The 15,614-nt window shown below is 33.9% G+C and overlaps 1 pseudogene; it reads right to left on the reverse strand.

Moving 5' to 3' along the window:
- Positions 1-223: 223 nt before the first annotated feature.
- Positions 224-718, reverse strand: LOC125095644 (ATP synthase F(0) complex subunit C2, mitochondrial-like; annotated as a pseudogene).
- Between the last annotated feature and the right edge of the window lie 14,896 nt (positions 719-15,614).

Genomic DNA, 15,614 nt, shown 5'->3' on the forward strand with positions numbered 1-15,614 from the left:
CTATAGTTAAGAGCCTCATGGTTTGCTTCATAACTTCAATGTTTCAGAAAAATCAAAGTAATTTTTCTCTTTTTTTCCCTCATTTATACAGTAGTATTTTGTCTTCCTCTTGCCAAATTGAGCCAACCACTTTCCCTTGGGTTCCTTGGGGAGGTTTAGAAAAAGGGAACATACAGGGAAAATGAGACATCAGAGAAAGGCATCAGAAGTGGAGACAGCTCCTTTACATGGTGAAGAGGATGAGAATGGTCACCATCAGGCAAAATAGCTCCATGGTCTCCAAGAAGGTGAAGTTCCGAATGGTTTAGGAGAAGAGCTATTGCTTCAGAGAAGCACTCCCAGCAAAACCAATGATGAGGCTCCCAAACACAGTCCCAATTCCAGCCCATAGCCAGCCACCCCTACCATGGCAGCCCCAACCCCAATGAACTTGGCGGCTATGTCAGTGTCCCTTGAAATGGCACTTGTTCAAAAGCTGCATCTAGGAGTAAGTGAGGTTAGAGGACATGGGGTTGCCAAGCTGCTTAGATTCTCTTCTGACAGTGTCTCTGGTGGTTTTAGTACCACGGCAGACGGTGATCATCTCAATTGCTGAGAAGTGTTCCTGCTCAGGAAGAAAGAACTTTGCACAGGTGTACAGTTTCAGAGGACAAGGAGCTGTGGCAGGAGAGCTATTCCTAGTGCAGAGAAGATTGCCAAAATAGTTTTTCTGATACATGTTAATCTGACAAGAAGGAAGAACTCCCTGCTATCACAGGACAGGCACTCTAAATAGTACCTTTATAGCCTTTACCAAATCATTAAGCATTCTGGGAACTCTTGCTGTACATGACAGGTTAAGAAATATTCAATTTTTGAAGTTACCTAAAGATGTAGAGACCTTTCTGACTTTGTAATTGTATGGTCGTGCATTCTGATTTTTTCCACAATATGAAATGCTCCCTGTGGTGTTTGTTCTAAACTATCAGTGACGACGACCACATGGACTGACAGTTACTTTTACTGACCATTTTTAAAGTCCCCATGAATGGAAAGAACTTTACATAAAGATTTAGAGATTATTTAGAGATTATTTAGAAAAAGCCTTCTCAATAAAATAATTTTGAATTGTACATTATTACTCTCAGGTTTTAAAACCTAGAAACAAAATGCTGTGTTTGATTCACTAATACACAAATGGCAATGGTGGTAGTAGGATAGTGTGGAGCAGCCTGACTTCCCTTTTGTATTTCTATAAAAACAGAAGAATCAGGTAAATTCTAACAAAAGATTTGAAATTTAGCAAGCAATATTTATTATTTCTGTTTTGCACTTGATCTTAGCCAAAAGGCAAAAAAAAAAAAAAATCATTATTATTACTTCTGCTTTGCGGAAAAAAGATCTGTGTATAATAAAAAAGTATCTTCAGTTCAACTGTCAAATGCTTGTCAAATACAAAGGAAAAGAGGAACTTTTTCTAAGGTCTAGCTGAGAGTGTCCAAATGCAATTTTATTGAAGACTGCTTTAGTCATCATTTTCTCAAGCCAGGTTCAAAAGGGCAAAGTCAGTTTTTTAAACAAAATTTTAATTATTGCATATGCCCTTTCAAGTCAATGAAAAACAACCACCTTTCCACTCATCAAGTAATTGTGTTCGATGTCTACAGAGGACACTAAGCTCCAATAGTTCTAGCCGATTTCCAGACAAGTTGTGTTTGTGTTGAATAATGTTCTTATTTTGGATGTGTCAAGGCCAAAATAGCAGGCTTAATTTAAACATATAGCAAGGCATCAGTTTGTTTTCATTTTAAAGTAGAGTTATGAAATTGAAGACCTGTTCTATAATAAAAGTGTTAAAACAAATTGACAGTCAATATTCTTAAACTTTAATTTGATTAATCCTGCTCTTAGCAAATGCACTATTGCATTATATATGATCCTTGGTTATTCAATTAAACAATGAGTAGAGTGTTTCCATTAGTAAATTTTTAGGTTCATATAGAATTTTGCAATATGTCAGTACTATTTAGAGATTTTATGTTCAACATGCACTAAATTATTGTATTTGTCATGACTAAAAGAAGGATGATATGAACATTCCCAGGTTTATATAAATATAACTTTAAAAGGTATAAATAAGTAACCCAATTTTTATTAATTATATCACAAAAAATCAGAAAATATTTAATTTTAAAAATAATTAACTTATGTTCTTTTTTTTTTTTAAAGATTTTATTTATTTATTTGACAGAGAGAGATCACAAGCAGGCAGAGAGGCAGACGGAGAGAGAGGAGGAAGCAGGCTCCCTGCTGAGCAGAGAGCCCGATGCGGGGCTCGATCCCAGGACCCTGAGATCATGACCTGAGCCGAAGGCAGCGGCTTAACCCACAGAGCCACCCAGGAGCCCCTAAAAATAATTAACTTATGTTCTTAATCATAGTATATATTGGTAAGTAATTTTATTTAACAATAGCAAGAAAAATAATCTTAAAAAGTAAATAAGAAATCTGTTTCTTAAGTGATCAGAATAACTTTAATTCTTAAATATAACCGGTTCATGAATCTACTGTAGTTTGTTAATTAATATTGATTTATAATGATAGGAGGAAATAAAAATACAAGTAATCTTAAGATGCTAAAGTGGCATGTTTATCATAACTATATTCATAAAAAATAATAATATGATGCCTGTGAACTAATTAGGTACTCTTGGGATATTATAATATTAATGATATATGCCATTTTCTATATTTGATATTACCCAACTTAATAAACTACTGCCTATTAAAAAAACTAAATATAGTTGCACAAAAGCCCAAGGCAGCTTTTTCAATATAAATATTTTCAACTTCAGAGCAATGATATTGACAGATTAGAAGAGTAAATTCATATAATAGAATGTCATGATCCAAATAAAATCTAAATTAAGGTAAAATTTTACTCTATCTGTGGAAGGAATACTAGAATTTTAAAACACTATTCTTATAAAAGTTAATTTACTTTCAGGGTGATTTTTGTATTTATATTTTTCACTATATTACTGAACTAATGGAAAACAAAACTGATGTGTGAGTGATTAGTTACAGTTTTACTATATTTGCCTTCAGATTATGGATATTTGAAAAAATAGACTGGTGTGCAATAAATTGATTTGCAAGTCTTTTTGGCATCTTTTATTTAATAATTTGTGTTTTTCATTGATATATGTCTTTGTTACTTAAATTCTTTAGCTTTAAGTCAATAGACATGTTAAGAAGTAGAAGAAAATAAACAAGTGCTTGAATTAAGCATCAGCATTGTCTCTTTCTATTACCCCTTGTTTTTGTCATGCCACCTGAGCTCCTAGTTCAGCAAAGTAATACAATAATATATTTTGGACTTACAAAAATATAGATATAAGTAAAGTAGCTTAGTTTAGAGATATTTTCAGATTGGCTATTAAGATATTCAAAGGAAACAAAATCATCTTACAATAAATCTAGATAGATGATAGAGAGAGATGGAGAGAGATAGATATATCTGAACTGACCATTCACAGCAGCTCAAATATTTGTAATATATTCTGCTATGTACATATTTATATTTAATAAAGGGAATATTTTAGATTGAGAGGAGAGATAAGACTAAATCAAAATAAAAGTAAAGATTTGAAAGTGTTAATTCATTCGTAGCTTATTCTTGAAATGTGAACAAAGTGAATGTGAGGACCACATCAAGATAATCTGCCTAGTATAATCATGGGTAGAATTAAGCTGCATTAACACTATGTATAGGACAGAGAAATGAAAGTTGACTCATGTGCACAGCATTTTTTTCCATTAGTCAAGCCAAACAATTCTTGTTTCTTTGTCTTTGGGAGGGTGGTCTCCTTGGTAAGAGTGAATACTTAGCTCAGACTTTGGCCAATTATTAGATGACAGTGTAGTTAGCTATAGCATCTCCATAAATCTTAGTCATGTCTGGCGCTTTGCTTTCAAGCCTATAAGTGTGTCCCACTCTGCTTACATATACTCCTAAATATCAATTCCCTAGTGATAAGGAAGCTCAGGAAAATCTCATACAGTGCTTTTGCTGGGTCAGGAGATGATAGTTCCAGATGAACACCTTCAAACACTTTCATTCCACTTCATATTGTATGTTCAGTTCATAAATGTTTGGCCTTGTATGCTTTCCATGTTGTCAGCATTCTGGGAGACAAATCGATACCTTGCTTAGAAATGATCAAATTGACTGCCGTCTGTTACAATGAAGGGAGACTTCCAGACTAATTATTGAGTGTGAGTTAGAATTTTCTTTGTAGTAGCAAAGTTGAGTAGTAGTTCTAGTAGGCCCAAGGGGTGTAGTGTTTTTCTCTCTAAAATTATTTTTATTAATTTTTATGGCTTCTTTCCTCAAAAATTATTGCAAATGACATACATAAGAATTTATTTTCAAATTAAATTAGCAGTAAATGATTGCCAAAGTAGAAGAAAGGGTATCTAATAGACATTTCCAGAAATCAAAGAACTAGTATTTTAATTATCAAATAATGTGTAGGACATCCAGGGTGAAGCACTATGGAAAATTGTTAACAGTACTTTATCAACTTTAAAAAAAAAGTCTTTGCCTATCTCATTGACATTCATGCTTATATTTGGTACTCTGTTGCAGGACCAATTCTTTAATGGATTACCATCTTATAAAACACAAATAATTTTTTAAATAAGCAAATAATGTAATAAAATACAAACTACCAATCCTGATGTAATATACACTATCTTTGAGTCAAGTCTTGTTCAAAGCTGGTAAAACATTTTAAGTCAATATCTTTTATAGCATCCTTTTCTGCTCTACATAGGGAATCCTACATGTAACTTTACTTGTTTAAAAAAAGAAATGTGTCCTTAATCAATTTCTTTAATAAGCATATTTGAACTACTTTCAAATAAATAAACAAGAACAGAGTTCTTCAAGATATAGCCTAGATTCTGTTTCTTTGAGACTTATGCTGTAGGATCTTGTATTAGTAGCTTTGTTTGACTAGGTGTGATTTACGGAGTTTGTTATGATTCAGTGCTCCCAGCACCCATCCTGAATGAACAACACAAAATTAAATAAACAGAAATTAAAATAAAGAACAACACATTTGATGAGATCATGGGGCATCTTTCATAATTCAATCCTGCTTAATGTGACCCAAAGCAATATACTTCATTCAAGTATACTTATAAATTGTATAATTGTGTGACCTAACATCTTTTTTGTAAGACCTTTATCCATTTTCTTCTGCTAACAATTACTTCTTTGTTGGCCTAGACTTTGTATTTATAATGTGTTAATAATTTTTGTTTTTATTTATTTATTTATTTATTTATTTTTAAAGATTTTATTTATTTATTTGTCATAGAGAGAGAAGCGAGAGTGAGCACAGGCAGACAGAGTGGCAGGCAGAGGCAGAGGGAGAAGCAGGCTCGCTGCCAAGCAAGGAGCCCGATGTGGGACTCGATCCCAGGACGCTGGGATCATGACCTGAGCCGAAGGCAGCTGCTTAACCAACTGAGCCACCCAGGCGTCCCTAATTTTTGTTTTTAAATTGCATTTGTGAGAATGAAGATGATTTTTTAAGATTGAGGAAAAAAAATTATTTTTGATGTTAAGGAGATGGGAGTAAAAATGGGGAAAATGTTTTTTGTTCACAGGCAGATTAATTTTGTGACTGATCTTTCAAAGGAGAAATCAGAATAAGTGTAGGGTGAAAGATGTAAATGATTTAATTGAAACAGATTATGAACTTTTAGTAGTTAAATTGAGAATTATATTCTAAATATGATAAGAGCTGTTTGGGAAAAAAAAATGAGAGAGAGAGAGAGAGAGACAATAAGCTCAAAATGGAGTCAGTTGTGCTAAGCCCACATTACCAAACTGAGATTTACTACCTAACCAAATTTCAGTGTCAGCCTCTACCAGAAATGTAACCTTAACTAGTCAGTCTAGAATTTCCTGGTCAGCACTAGTGAGGTAATGTGCCTGATAAGACACTTGCCATCTCCCAAAGCAAGGTAACCCTGCCTGAAACATTTTACTGTCTTAGTAACGTCTTTGTCTCACCTTTCTTCTGCCTCTAAAAGCCTTATATTTTGTATGGCTCTTTGGACCTACCTTCTACTTGCTAGATGGGATGCTGCCTGACTTATGAATCATTGCATAAAGCCAATAAGATCTTTAAAATTTATTCAGTTAAATTTTATTTTTTAACAAGGATTTTCCACCCCCAGGATAGCATTGTACTTTAAGAAGATTCAAATAGGGAGCAAGTATTCCAGGAGGTCCAAGAAAACTGAAGGGAATTGAAGGAAGTAATGTGGCAGCTCCTGACATTTTGAGGTGTTCCAAATGTGGGACCAAGGTGCCCAAAGACAAAACATATCAAAGAGAAACATTCCTGCTGGCCTAGTACTGCAAATCCCAGATGTATATTCATGTGGAAGAAGGCAGGCCCCACATTATTAAGAAGCTTAAAAACAGATTGAAATTGATCTCCTTTAGGTTATCTGACTTCTTTTATATTCTGTTCTCTCCCTTGTGTTTAGTTTCACTGGGCTTTAATCAGATAACTTAAAAATTTTCTGAACCTAGGTTAGGATTTAGCATGAAAACAACAGAACCTGAGAGAAGGCAAGTTTTCTGAGTAGGGTGTTTCAAATAACTCACCACAATTAAGGTGATGAGGACTCCTGAAGGGCAGAGAGAAGTGGAGGAAACTTCTGCATTTGACACAAGAAAAAGCTGAGTAGCCATAAGAGTTAGTCAGAGGGAAGGCACTGGGGATAAAAGGTTGGCAACAACTCCCTTAGGAATTGCACTCTGAAAAATCCAAGGTTTAATACAAGCTTCTTTCATTAGTCTAAGTGTTTCTGCACAAATAACTTGTCATTACAATTCAGTTTAATCTTAGAAATTGGAGGGGCAAAAGTCCTGTTAGGTCATAGCACTTGTCACTCCCGTGCAAAATGGAAACAATGCCTCTCGGGTATAGGATTTCATAAATTAACACAGAAATAGAAAATATAGAACTATTTTTTTTTCTATAAAATGATTTAAGAAGTGCAAGGTTTTCTTTAGATTTGTTTTTTTTTTTTTTTAATTGAGTTCTTTGGGCATAGGACTCTTCAATAAGGGCTTAGACCAAGGGTTTGAGGACAAGATAGAAGGAACAGTAAATGGCATTTTGGTATAAGGACCCATGGATAAGAGACTGACCCCTGTAACTTTGATAATGATGCTTAATCCTTTCCTGCCAGAGTTGCAATTAAAAATAGCAGTAGGATGCTGTCTCAGATCTTTGCTATGGAGAGCGTTAAGCTATAAACTACATTTTAAACTACTCTTTAAGTGTATTCTGTTCAGAGAAATCCAGATGGTTTAATTTATTTCCGTTCATATAGAGTGGAAAACAATTGGTGTAACTGATAAGAAAACATGACTGATTGATAGGCATATTCAGATATGCTGATCCAAAATGCTCTGATCTCATGGTAGCTTTTGTTTATTGTTTTACATTCAGAGAAAAAAAAATGCAAAAGTGTTAAATCACAAACAACACACCACTCAGCTCCCAAACTGCATAAATATTATAGAAGAATAAAGATATGAATTATCTGAAAATCTTTTCTATGCTTTGGACTGTAAAGCAATGTGGCATTCATAAATAATTTTACCTTCAGTATTGTTCTGTCTTTGAAAATTTAAGTTGTAGAATCTCTTTTCATCTCTAGTTTCAGATTCCATTTATTTCACTTACCTCTTCATTTAGCTGACAGTGATAATATGCCTGTAAAATATCATTTTTTTGATCATGTATATTTGACAGACACGTTTTTGTTTCTTTTCCCTGTTTCTCTAGGCTAGCACTCTGTCTAGATGATGTACCCCTGCTGGTGATGTCAGTCATCAGACACTATAGCAAATGATGGGAAATCAAAGGAAGCAGGAGATTGTTTAAGTGATCAATCAATTTAATATGTAGGTTGTTGAGGCATGGAAACATTCCAACCAACTGTAGAATTCCTGGCCCGATTTAGATATACGTATTGCATGTGTATAAGCTTAACTGAGAAATATGATTTGATAATTTATATACTATTTTTTTTTCTTTTTATGGCAGTTTAATTCAACTACTATCTTACTGAGATTTCTGAAGCTTTTCCTTTGGGAGATGTATGGGGGGGGATGACCCCATAATTTACTTTTTATGGTCTATTGAAGAGAATAAGACAGCCCTGAGTTTTTGTTAATCAACAAAATGTATGATACTCTTTTTTAAATAAAAGTACATGCAAATCTCAAAAGTGTCAACACTCAGTTTTCTCAGCAACTGAATAATATGAATCTAAGAAGCAAGATTACAGAGGAGGCTATACAAGAGAACTGTTCACAAGACTTTGTTTTGAATTCTCATAAGATGGGTGTGAGTAACAGGGAATTTTAACTTAGAAAATAATAGCAATTGCTAAGATTGTTGAGGTAAAGCATTATAATTACAAATGGATAAATGTTTTTGAGCAAAGACTTAAGAATAATTGTGAGTTTAAGTGATTAGGGTCTGCAAACAGCATCCCTAACAACATGTCAAAGCACAAGTGTAAACTGTGTTTAGCCTGGGATGGGCTGTTAGTAGTTTATCACTCTTTCATCTTCACAGAGATAATGATCTTCATCTTAAGTGTTCTAGTTGGATTTGAATAGCTGCAATATACAAAATAAGCATGTTCCTTTAAAATTATTGTGTACTAATTGATTAATTTGAGTGCCTTTTGTTGTTGTTATTGTTGTTGTTGGGATAAAGTCCCCCTCTTAGCTTATTAAGATCTCCACCTAAGAAGAAGTTTACATTTATTTACTATTTGCATCAGGTTCCTCATGTGGAGTATCTTGGAGGTTTGTCCAGATCCTTGCTGCCTTTACCCACCTTCTCTTAAGAATTATTATGTATCAGAGCTTTTGCTAAGCTTGAATGGGAAAAGCCGTTTCTGTTCTTTTGGTCTGCAACTCTGTACTTTTCTAGATGTGGCTGTGGGATCTTCTGCCTGATACAGTGAGCTTGAACTACTAAGCTAGTGGTAGTTGGTAGGAATTTTCCCCTCTGCACTATGTCAACAATTATTTTGGAGTGAGGACTGACAGATTTATGAAATTTGTTCCATATGTACTTTGAAACATATGCTAAAAATATTTATGTGAAATTCAAACTTAAATGGACATGTATTTTAGCTGACAACTGAAAGGACAAATACAAATTAAAAATAAGGGGTGTAATTCTGTTGAAAATAAAGGAAGAAAAAAGAAGAAAAAGGGAGAGATTTCCCTCTCCTTTATCTTTGAGCAATTTCCCTAGACAACATGTAATTGTAAGCACTTTCCCACCTCTTTGAAATGTATGTACTTTCTTTTGAAGACTTGAGAGGTCCTATTTTAGCTGGCCTTTCGTCACTTTTTTATGTCCCAGCAATGTCTTTCTCAAGAACCTGGGAGTCAATCTCACTGAAACACAAGCATCATGGGAGATCGCAATTTCTGTGGGAAGGCAAAAGCTTAATTTTGGTGGGCATCTTGTTCCATATTGCAAAACTACTTTGTATCATGAAGATATGAAAAGGTTGTTTCTCTTCTGGAGAAAGACACCAAGTTAACACAGATGGTGCCCTCTCAATTGCCAGATGAGTCTAGGATGAAGCATGGTGTTGTCAAGTCCTCTTACTTGAAGAATACTGAAAAGAGATACTAGGTTAACAACTAACCTGAAACCAGGGTTGACAGATTTACCAAATTTATTCCCAATATGGCATGGGACATACTCATACTAAAATTTTATTATTGTCAGAAATATGTCTTCCTTGCTCAGTATTATTTGTTGAGATTAATCTTTGTTCACATGGGCAATTGTAATTTATTATTTTTCACTGTCATGTAGGTTGCATTGAATGAATAAGCTTCAATTTTTTATACCCTTTATTTGATGATAGAGAGTTGAGATCTTGATTTAACTTAACAATTAATTTATTTATATTTTAAATATTTTAATATTAAAGAAAGCCCATGGAAAAGCATGTGATGTTTATAAATAAGGTTATTAAGCATTATAAAACATTTGTACTTATAATACTGATTTATAGATTCAGTTCAATTTCAACTAAATTCCCCCCAAAATTATTCATGGTATAAGGGATCAAAATAATTAGGAGAATCATAAAAAAATAAAAATTAAAAAAAAAGAAGCAGCAAGGAACTGGCCTTTCAGGTAATATAATTTGTCATAAAGATTTTATAAAGTGCTACAGGATTAATGTGAACAATGTGATGTTAAGTAATTAATGTGAAAATAGAAATAAAACAATTGAATAGACTAGGGAATGCAGAACGGACCCATGCTCATATGGAAATATGCAAAACAACCAATTTACTCTGCAGAACACTGGGGAAAGGATGGCTATTCACTAATTGTTATTGAGAAAAACTGCTGTTGGGAAGCAATGCTTTATGAATATTTTCACATTTTAGTGTAGTCTAATATTGAATGACAAGCACTCCTTGAAATTTAGAGATAATGAACTGCTCAGGAGAGATTTAAAGATTCATCTCCCCTTAATCCATTGGCATAATTTCTAAAGGTAATAGACCTAGAAATCTTTTCCCCTAAGAATGATTTGTCTATTTTATAGAGCAAAATTTCTGTTCTTCCTTTCAGAGAGGCAAAGGTACAGATCTGACAGCTGCTTTATATAAGATATGAACTTCATAATTTTAGGGTTCTCCTTCTATGGTACAAACCCCACTATACGTATGGCTATGTCTGAGCCTCATCACATCACTCTAAGTGGGAAAACATGCTGCTAAGATGCTTTGTGAGTAAATGGTATTATACGTGTGTGTGTGTGTGTGTGTGTGTGTGTGTGTGTGTGTGTGTGTGTAACTGCCTGGTCATGTACATGGCACATGTTTACCTGTAGCAGGTAAAATTGTTAACTTGCACACAGTTTCAGACTTAATAGTTATCTATTAATTGTTTAAAAAATGGATTCTAGCTCATTTTGTATACAAACTCATTTCAAGGTAGATTATGACTTAAATGTGAAAGGCAAATCTCTAGTGTTCTAGAACGTATGGATTTTCCACAAAGTAATTTCCTTAAGTTTTGTTGTCATGGAAGTAATACTGACAAAATAATCAGAAGTAATACTGTCATTGAAGAAGGTGCATGGTGGTATGTTTCTGAATGCCATGTAGCTTCAGTCTTTTAGAGCTTTTACTGTGTTTATAAGACAAGAACAAGAGTTTAGACATACATGACATACCTGGAGTTTGTAACTAAAAACAAATAGAAGAATTGTGAAAATCAATGTGACAAACTGGGTATAGGATAAGGTCAGAGTACAGAGAGAATGGTATAGGATATATAAATCAGTTGCCTATTGAATTAGTATAAGTAAAATACAATAATAGCCTCAAAGTGTTTGCAGTAGTAATAAAAAAGAGAAAATAGAGACACAATTCTAAATGAAGTAGTAAGGATAAAGAATCAACATCTTAACAATTATTCCAACCCATGAGACCTCATTTGCAAATAAACTTTTTTACTCTTGCATTTTCTTTTAGATAACCAAATGGAATTAATTACTGTGTAACTCAGATTATATCTAAAATAATGATATAAATTCTGAAATTATAAAAATGAACACTATGGATATAAGTGGTATTATTTAGGAAGCACAATCTATAGTAGAGATGAAGGAAGTAAGAAAAATTTGAGATGTTTTATTACTAGAAGGCCAGGAGTTTCAAGTTCATGAGGAAAAATACTTAATTTAGGTATATTATTAAAATAAAAAATTTAATTAAGGAAAAATAAGAAAAATACTTACGCTATCAAAAACTGGAGGTCAAAAAGTCTGAGGATTGATATGAGATCAATTTTAATCTATTTGCTCATTATTTATTAACTCAACAAAAGCTAAGTGACAAGTACTGTTCTACCTCTGTGAATACAGCAGTAAAAGGAACATACATTTTTGCTTTCTTAGGACTTGAAAACAGTATGAGGAGATAGGTGATAACTTACAAAACAGGAGAATTACATACAGTGAGGTGAAAATAGACCTAAAGTTCTATCATAGACATATCAATTTATAGGACATAAGCCTGTTATTTAAACTCATGGATGAAACTAGTGAATAATTTACAAATTATTTAAAATAGTTCACAAGGAAGAGAGGGAGGAGTAGGGAGAATTGGAACAGGATATTATTACTTTATATTTTAAATACATCTGTACGCTCTGTTTTTTTTTTTTTTTTACTATTTGCAAATATTTTAAGATTTTAAGAAAAATAGAAGAGCAATGTATGATTCAGCAGAAGCTGGCAAAAGGACATTGAGAAAAACTCGCATGAGCATAGTACCATGGAAACAAAGATGGAGGAATTCTTTCTGGAGTAGGAAGTGGTTTTCTGCTTAATTCCTCAAGAATTATAGCATTCTTGGGCGCCTGGGTGGCTCAGTGGGTTAAGCCGCTGCCTTCGGTTCGGGTCATGATCTCGGGGTCCTGGGATCGAGTCCCACATCGGGCTCTCTGCTCAGCAGGGAGCCTGCTTCCCTCTCTCTCTCTCTGCCTGCCTCTCCGTCTACTTGTGATCTCTCTCTGTCAAATAAATAAATAAAATCTTTAAAAAAAAAAAAAAAAGAAGAATAGCCTTCTTTTCTTTTTTTAAATTAAATTTAATTTTTTTTCAGTGTTCCAAAATTCATTGTTTATGCACCACACCCAGTGCTCCATGCAATATATGCCCTCCATAATGCCTTCTTAGGAAAACCTTCCTCTTCTGTGTTTAGGGCTCCATGGCATTCCTGTGGAATAATGCCAAAATGCTGTTAGATGATTTTAAAGCTTTCTTCACCTCAGAATAACTCTTACCTAAGGTTACTTTAATATCTCCTAAGTTACAATTAATCTCTCCCTAAGACTGGTTTCTTTTGGGGGCTTCAATTCCTCTTCTTTCATAGATAAAATGACTAAATATTTTGTTAATTATTTTATTTCACGATGATGAGTGATATGGCAAGGTGTACATATATACTTGTTAATTCAAACAGGCCTAATACTATCAAGAGTGAAAATCACATAAGGCCATGCTTTTTTTTTTAAATTAAGGCTATGTTTTAGAGAGAAAATGAAAACAATTTATCTAATGATAAATGTAATCTTAAAATCCTTGAATGTTGCAATATTGAGGCAATAGTCAATTTTTTTTTTCACAGTGCTTATGACATCCTTTATTCAATTCAATTTTGAAAGCCATGCAGAATTAATGTAAAACAGTACAGTAAAAAGTTCAGTTCACACAAGGGGGGGAAATTAAAATAAGTCCAACAGTCTTATCTGGGTAAAAACATAAAAGTGTCTCCAAGACATGGATATAAATCACAATAGTTCTCATTTATTGAGAGCTTATCATGTGCTGATGTAAATCATTTACATATGTAGAACTCAATTCTACAATGCTATGAATCTGATAATATCCTTCTGTAAATATCCAATTTATAGAGAAAGAAACTAAAGAGCAAAAGGGTTATTTATCTTGAGAAGTCACAAAACTATTAAATGAAGGGAACCAGCTTTTAAACCAAAGTCATCAGGCTACAGAGGCCTCACTTAAACTGCCTTGCAGATGAAGATTTAATACTCTAGTCTAGTATCTACCTACAGCTGGATACTCCAGAGCAGCATGTCACAGACTTTAATATCCATTAATGGACATACTTAATATCCATATGAATTGCCTTTGCTGCTCACGAAAATTCTGGTTCTGGCTCCAATGCTGTGAGGTAGAGCTTGAGCTTCTGCATTTTTGGCAAGTTTCCAGGTGCTGATATTCCCCTTGCTGGTCTAGCTTGAGCCTTTCCCAGTTAAGTTTCCTCAAGAGAATGAAGAATGAATTTAGCAGCCATTCTTTCAATTTTCCCAAGAATGGTATACAGCTAGTACCTTCTAGATGCATATTAGAGAAGTTAAATCATTATATATAATGAATCAGGGAACTATGATTCAGAAAAGACTTGATGAGTAATACTTGATAAGTAGTAGAATGATAAAATAAGAGGGGAAAACAGATAAAGACACAGGCCTAAGATTTTGATAGCATTGTGTTATTTTGGGTGGAGGGGGAAGTATCATCATTTACCTATAAGTTGGTCATTGAGAAGCTAAAATTCAGTTTTAGCTATTTCCCACCTAAAAGAACAGAAAACTATTTTATGCTCGGTTTTCAAAAAATATATATACATAGATAAACAAAATGATAGCTAACACATATATAGCATTTAATTACGTGCCAAAAATTGTTCAAAGAACTTTAAATATATTAATTTGTGGAATCTTCTTAACCATAAGTGAGGAACATCATCTGAAACCTGAAAATGGGCCAAAAATGACTAAATTATTTTTTAGTACAGTGGTAGATTAGACTTTCTATTTATTGGACTATTTTACATTTCTAGTGTCAGAGCTTATCCTGACCATGTTGTGATAAAAAGCCAAAAATTATGATTTCTATTCCAAGTCAACATTAACACGTTTTTTATGCAACCCAGGAATCTTATTCTTCTATTAAGTAACCTAATTTCTCATATGTTCTTTAAAGGAGTCACAGTAATTTACCCATTACTTTCTTAATGAATTAAAGGAAATCTCTGATACATTTTCTTTTTATATTGGTAAAAGAATCATGTATTTTAAACTCTGAAACTTAATGTTTCAATAGCTTTGGAGATCATCCATAAAGATTCCAAAGAAGACATACCTAAAAGATTCAAGGAAACTGCATGGTTAAAGAGAATGCCCTTGTCAAGAAATGTGAAGGGTGTGATATTTTATCCTACAAGTTAAAAAGTTAGCCAGCCACAGTTTCGCTGACACTGGTAGAAGTTATAAAATTCCTGGATCACAGCAAAGAACTTTCTTGTAGCATAATAGGCAGCATCAACTTCATGTTTGCATGGGTTCCCCTTGTACTCCCCAAGTCTATGAGGTGATGCAGAGATAGACCCAGGTGAATCCACACACAGTGATTTAGTATCACAGCCTAGGAAACACAATTTCAGATAACTCTAATCTTTTGCATTGGCTCCTAGCAAACCTGTCCAAATTTTGACTGGAAGGGAGATATTATCTTCTTATCCTCCATGGCAAACAGATCTGTAAACTAACCTAGAGTGAAAAAGATACCCTATCTTCCAGGGCCTTTAGCTCTACAAACATCCTGGACTATTAGTGCATAAATAAGTTATTGATTGTGCTGAAGAACTTTGAGAACTCATAGAGAACTGTTTCCCAACGAGCACCTCAAGGTCTTTTTGGGGTGGCAATGTTTTCCTTCCTCCCTCCCTCCCTTCGTTCCTTCCTTCGATCCTTCCTTCCTTCCTTCTATCCATTCTCTCTCTCTTTCTCCTTCCCTCCCTTCCTCCTCCCCTCCCCTTCTCTATTTTTCCTCCCAGAAAGTATCTGGAGAAATAATAGAATTTTAATTTTGCCCTTCTCCCTCTCTGACTTTTGAGTTTATTCATCTTTTTTCAAATTTTTATTTGCATTTATTCCATGCAGAAT

This window comes from Lutra lutra, chromosome 3 (assembly GCF_902655055.1).
Source record: "Lutra lutra chromosome 3, mLutLut1.2, whole genome shotgun sequence".
Taxonomy (NCBI): domain Eukaryota; kingdom Metazoa; phylum Chordata; class Mammalia; order Carnivora; family Mustelidae; genus Lutra; species Lutra lutra.